This window comes from Culex quinquefasciatus, chromosome 1 (genome assembly GCF_015732765.1).
Source record: "Culex quinquefasciatus strain JHB chromosome 1, VPISU_Cqui_1.0_pri_paternal, whole genome shotgun sequence".
Taxonomy (NCBI): domain Eukaryota; kingdom Metazoa; phylum Arthropoda; class Insecta; order Diptera; family Culicidae; genus Culex; species Culex quinquefasciatus.
In genome coordinates this window covers 131,309,993-131,316,295 of record NC_051861.1, presented here as the reverse complement: position 1 = coordinate 131,316,295, position 6,303 = coordinate 131,309,993, and positions in this window count along the sequence as shown.

The window sequence follows — 6,303 nt, the reverse complement described above, 5'->3', positions numbered from 1 at the left end:
TTTTCAAAATAACGAAGTATTGAAAAAAAATCAGGAATAACAAACTTTTCGCGGTACTGTGCATAGGAATTAGACAAAAAATTAAAATAAATCAAATTAACACAAGTGTGATAAATATTATTTTCGCAAAAAATGCATTTTAAATTGTTTTCTGATTCTATTTCAAAAAAAAAATTGGAAGCTCTAAAAAAAAAAAAAATATTGCAACCTAATTTTTCGAGCTAACTTTGAAGGGGGAGTGGGTTCGACATAAACTTTGAAAAATATTTGCAACGGACTAACTTGGCTGTAACAACAAAAAAAAAAAAAAATGTTCGAAAAAATCGGAAAATTTTACGAATGTTTCATGTTTTAACATTGAAAATCGGACCATTAGTTGCTGAGATATCGACATTAGAAAATGGTTTGTTGTTTGGGTGAGACTTAGAAAAATTAAATTTTCGTGTTTCTTTTTGTTAAAGCGGCTGTATCTCAGCAACCAGAGGTTCAATCTTCAATGTCTCTTAGACAATTTTATAGCAAATTTTCTGAACATTAAAAAAAAATATTTTCAGAAATGGTCACTCATGGTCACTATTTTTAAAAATCGAAAAACTGCAAATGTTTCGCTAAAATCAAACTTTCGTTGGCTATATCTTGAAAAAAGAGCTCTTTATCAAAAAATCTGTGAAGTAGTTTTCGATTGCAAATTCAATTTTGCATTAAAAAATAACGTCAAATTTGTGTTAGCATAAAATTTCGATTTTTTCCAAAAATCACTATTTTTTCAAAAATTCATAACTCGGCGGCAGATTTTTTGACCATGTTTCTCTATGGCTCAAAAGTTGCGGATATTTGTCTCCTTAAACATATCAAAAAATCTCGAAAATCAAAAAATACGTATTTTGGGAAATTGAGTTTTTGTAAAAAAATAGATTAAAAAATTTGCAATTTTTGTGTACCTATTTTTCTCAATAGTCCTTAACAATACCTACAACTTTGCGGAAGACACCAAATTGATCAGAAAATTCACTCAAAACTTACAGCAGTTTGAATATTTACATACCATTTTTGTAGGGACAGCAGCCAAAATTGTATGGAGACTTGTATGGGTAAACCAATGACGCAAAATAGCTTATTTGGTCATAGGGAAGGCCCCCACAAAGTTTGAGCCAAATAAAAAATACAAATAAAATCCATTTCCGGTTTTGGTAGAGAATTGCTCAATTGCAGTTATGCTACTATCCAACATTTTTACGTCTTTTTAGTCAACTGAGCCCTATTTTGTTTTTTCTTAAAAATCTTACAACTATATTTTGAACTGTCAGATGGGGGACAAATATGGTATATTTTCACCGGAGATATTCCGGATTTCGTTGAGGTACTTTGGACCTCCTGTATGGGTATTTTGTAAATTTAACAAAAACTTGACAGCATCAAATTTGAACAAAACTACAAAAAGTTACAAATTAAATTAGTAAGAAAGGCAAAAAAATAGGGTCAAAAGACTACCCGAGCGTTTGAGAGGTAAAAAGTCTATATTTGAATACAACTGAACAAATAAGCGTTATAAAATGTATTCCATACAGTTTTCTATCCATTTTATAAGTATTTACAATGATAGTTTTAATTATAGTTAATATTTATTTTGTTATCCCTTGATTTTAAATTAAATTTTGCAATCGCCTAATCGAACTTTGGATAATCAAAACCTTGGATAATCTATATATACTTTAGTCTACTATGACTATTATTATTACTAAAAGGTTCTTCCAAGCAAAGTAACCTTCCATGCTGTCGATGGACAATGTTCGAAACACCAAGTTGAAGTCCTCCTGAAAATATACTGTTGTGTAGCAGTAACAAGTATCACAAAAAGGGATTTTCCTCCCCCTCACGCAGCAAAAGCATCAATCTGGTCCCCGCGGGACCAATTAGTCCACTGCCATTTACTGGCCGCATCCAGGCATCTTTTCCTTTAGCTTGAAATGCTTTCTTTTTAACGGTTTGTCGCGGTCAGCCTTAAATATCCTCCAAACAAAAGGAAAAGTCTTAAAAATCGGCCAAAGCTTTTAGTATAATTGTTTACCGCTCACGAGCAGCAAACGCTTTTGACGGTCCTCCCCACGCAATTATCACCTCGTCACTTGCCGTTAATTCGCTCAATAACGCCCCAAAACTCCGCTCTAAACAGTCAATTATGTGGGTGCCGCCGCTAAACACATTCTTCGCGCAAAACGCTTGTTGACCGTTTCCGTTTTCACCCTGCCCGTGTTTGGCGGCGGCGGCAACTAATCGCAGAGGTGCTAACTAACCGCCAAAAATGTTATTTTGCTGCTGCTCAAAGTGTCGTCACCCTTCGCGTAATCAAAGTTGGCACGGCACACAGACTTTCTCGCGAAACCGAGTTCCGAGATCGTAGTATGCGGGCAAACGTCACGTCATGTTTTGTTTTTCATCAAGTGCAAGTGCAAGGATTCGGATCGAGCAGCTAACGGCAACGCGTGTCTACTACAGATAAATAGTATGTCATGAGAATGTATAATGTCTTGCGGTGTAGACGGGTTACAGCGTTATAAAATAGATGAAGCAAGCTGTGACGAAATTGGTAAAATGCGTGCGCCAGCTTAATTGTACTACATTTTATAACAGTCTACAGTCTACATAACAGTCTTATTTAATTTTATTTTGAAAAAACGCATTTCATTAGACATTTTGCATTGAAATAAAGATTCCAAAAAGCAATTCTGAATTTCCAAGGAAGATTTTACTCAAAAAAAAAAAAAAAAAAATACAGGAATTTACGCTTTATTTTTATTTCACTGAAAAGGTAGCTTTGAGCACTCGAGGAACATAAAAAATGACAACGGCTTGATGAAAAAAAATGTAGTTTATGCAACAAGTTGCAACTAGAAGATTTTTTCAGCACGAGTCGTACATTTATCCAACGAGGTTTACCGAATTGGATATAAACGACGAGTGCTGAAAAAATCAAGTTTGGCAACGAGTTGCTTACAACATTTTTTGCAATTCCGTGAAACGCTTTTTGAAAGGAATTTTATGCGAAGGATTTATGTGCTAAGTAAATTTACCATTCAAAAACAAAAAAAAAATGAAAAATGTTACTCCAATTTTTTTATGTAACTTTCTATGACTAAAAGCTAAAGCCGTTGCCAATATTTTTTTCTTCAATAACAAAAAAAAAATCATGATTCCGTCTTATAATTAAAATTGTCTTTTTGTAGACCTTTTCAAAAGTAAAGCTTGATCCTAAAATTTTGAAATTATTTTTGTGAAGAGGTCTAAAAATATCGCAAAAGTTTCATTTTTCGACATTTAAAAGGGGACCAATCTTTCCGAGATATCGTCAGTTGAAAATTTCAGGCTAATTAATTCATTTTCATCGATTCGAATTTTTTGTGAGGCTGTGCCTCAGAAACTTATTTCTCGTTTTTCAAAGTTCCAGAGAGAAAATTGTAGGAATTTTTCTAAGCTTTTCAAACATATTTTTTCAGGGGTGCGAAATATTTTTAAGATGCAAAAAAAAAGAAAAGAAATCGAAACAAGTAGCTTAAAGTAGCTATAACGTAAAACGGTACATTTTATAAAAAAAATAGTTTACTTCGATTAAAAATTCAATTTTTCTTCAAAAAATGATTTTTAATATTTTTTTGTCCAGGTTTTCAATAAAAAAAACGATTTTTTTTCAAAAAATCATATCTCCTGAACAAGATTTTGCACCATCACATTTCACAGGTTTTTTTTTTAATTTTAACTAGCCAAGTTAGGGCGATCTAACAAATAAAAAGAAAGGCAAAAAAACTTGTTTTTTAATCATAGGCCCCATTGCACAGGAGCAAATCCACATAAGATAGGTATCCAAAAATCGTGAATGACTGTTGAAAAACGGTCCGAAAAATTAGAGGGCAAAAAAAAAATACTTTTTTCAAAAAATTTCAATGTAATTTGAAGTACAATCAGCTGAAAAAATAAATAAAAATAAAATGCATTCCCCTGCGTACTGTAAACCGGGGTGACTTTAATAGGATTTCAATTTGTTTTTGGAATATTTTCAAACTGGGAAGGTTTTTCTCGAGATTATTATTTTTAAAACATGTTTTTGGGGTAGGCCGCACAAACTGGACTATTTTGGAAAAAAAAAGTTTTTTCAGTAGTGTTTAGAAAAATAGTTACGTTAAAAATTCTTAGTGTTAATTCCGAGGTGACTTTGATAGTAATAGTTTTTCTTGTTAAAATCATATTTAAGATGTTTAAACTTTATTTGTACGTTAAATGTATCATTACTAAAGTACAAAACAATGTTTATATTTAGTTAACTACGTTTATAAGCATTTTAACAAAATACATATAAATTTTAGGTAAAATTATTAAAATGTCGGAATTTTGCCTAAAATTTTTTAAAACTAATTTTGTTTTTAAAATTATCGATTTATATTGCATTTTATACTAAATTAGAAGCACGAATCACAAGTTTTCACATTTTACATAAAATTTGTTCAAGGTAATTTCTGCCTATATATTTGGAGATTTTTTTAAATTGTGTTTCAAAAACACATATTATTTATTATTTACAAACTTATTTAACCTTCTCCTAGTGGAAAATTATCCAAGAATCCGAAAATGCATTCCGTTTTCCGATTCAAAATCATGTTCATTGAGAAAATCATGACACTTTGAGATGTTTAAAATAATGACTTTTATCAACATTTTCTTAACTATGGTTAAATAACTTTTTAAACTTTTAAATTTTTTATGAAAATTTCTTCTTAAGGTACTTTGAACACTTCTCTACCACGATCAGTATGATTCTAAACCATTCCGTACGTATTTTAATTGTACTCTTCATTTTGTGGAAAAATTGCGAACCTATCAAAGTCACCCCGGCTATCAAAGTCACCCCGTTTTACGGTGTATAATCGTGATTATTTTTTTTAGTTTTTCGCGAAAAGAAATAGTTTTCTTTAAAACATAGAATATTTGAACACGAATTATTTTAAACCAACTTTACTGCTGTATAATGCATTTTCCTTATCTTTGCAATGTAAAATTCTGGCTTGTTATTTAAATTATTATAAATATTTTTTTCCAGAGCTGAGGGACAAACACGTTGGAAAATGTCTGCATTGGCCTAACATGGTTCTGAGACATGACTTTCGTGAAAAAAATAAAAAAATAAAAATCGTCGTTTTTTGGTACATATATTAATCGAACTTAAAGAACCATGCTTCTCCATGAAAACGATTTCCAAGTACATTAGATAATTTTTGTTTAGATCCTGCTGGTTTCGTCCGTTTTTCGATAATGGTAGCTAAGATTTTGCGGATAAAATTGTTTGGAGAAACAATAGTTAAACAAAACTCAGATTTCGTTAGGGTGTTACCACCCACATGTGCCTTGTAAATTCGACTTATTCAAATACAGCCCAGACTCGAATACACAACTCGAAATTTTTGAACTTGTTGTCAGAAAACGCTTTATTTTCGTCAATGTATGATAGATTTAGGCTCTCTGAACACGTTCCAGTCATCAGAATTGAATTTTAATGATTTTTTTTTTGCAAATGAACAACATTGGAAATTTCGGCAAACATGCTATGTATCTTAGATTCTTAAGCAACCATGTGCACCCCCTTATTTGTGCTCCCTCCATAGATAAACGTGGGTGTGCATGGTTACTTAGGAGAATTTTTTAGCATTTCTAGTTTTTTTTTGAAAAGGTACTATAAACATATGAAACACAATAGCTTATAGGACCTTTTTTAAAAAAAAGTCTAGATTTATTCTCGAAATTTTCAATTTTATTTATTGGAAGGGAACTCACTAAAAAACAAATCTGTCGATTGGAGCGTGTTCAGAGAGCCCAAATCTACCATACCTTGACGAAACTGAAGCGTTTACTGACATCATCTTCAAAAACGTCGAGTTTTGTTATTCGAAGGAATTGGAACAAAAAATCACAGTCTTTTTATTTTAAATGCACATCCCTACCACCACGTGCATTTCCTCTCCCGATTCCATTCGGCGCTAAAACAAAAACTCTTCAAGACGGACACAATCGGGAGCGAAAACCAGCGTGGTCGGTCCTTATCAGCGTCTATTCAAAACATGTGGGGAATCCTCGCTCAGTCCCGAACCAAGGAGAGAGCATTCATTACTTTCTCCACAAATTCCTCGGAAGGGGCTTCCCTCGGTGTGCTCCTTCCCGAACTGGAAACATTCGAATTTGTACTCGCGACCTGATCGGACCTGACTGTTTTTCGTTTGGACCATTTTAGAGAGATTGTGGTTGATCTTGTGGGGGTGC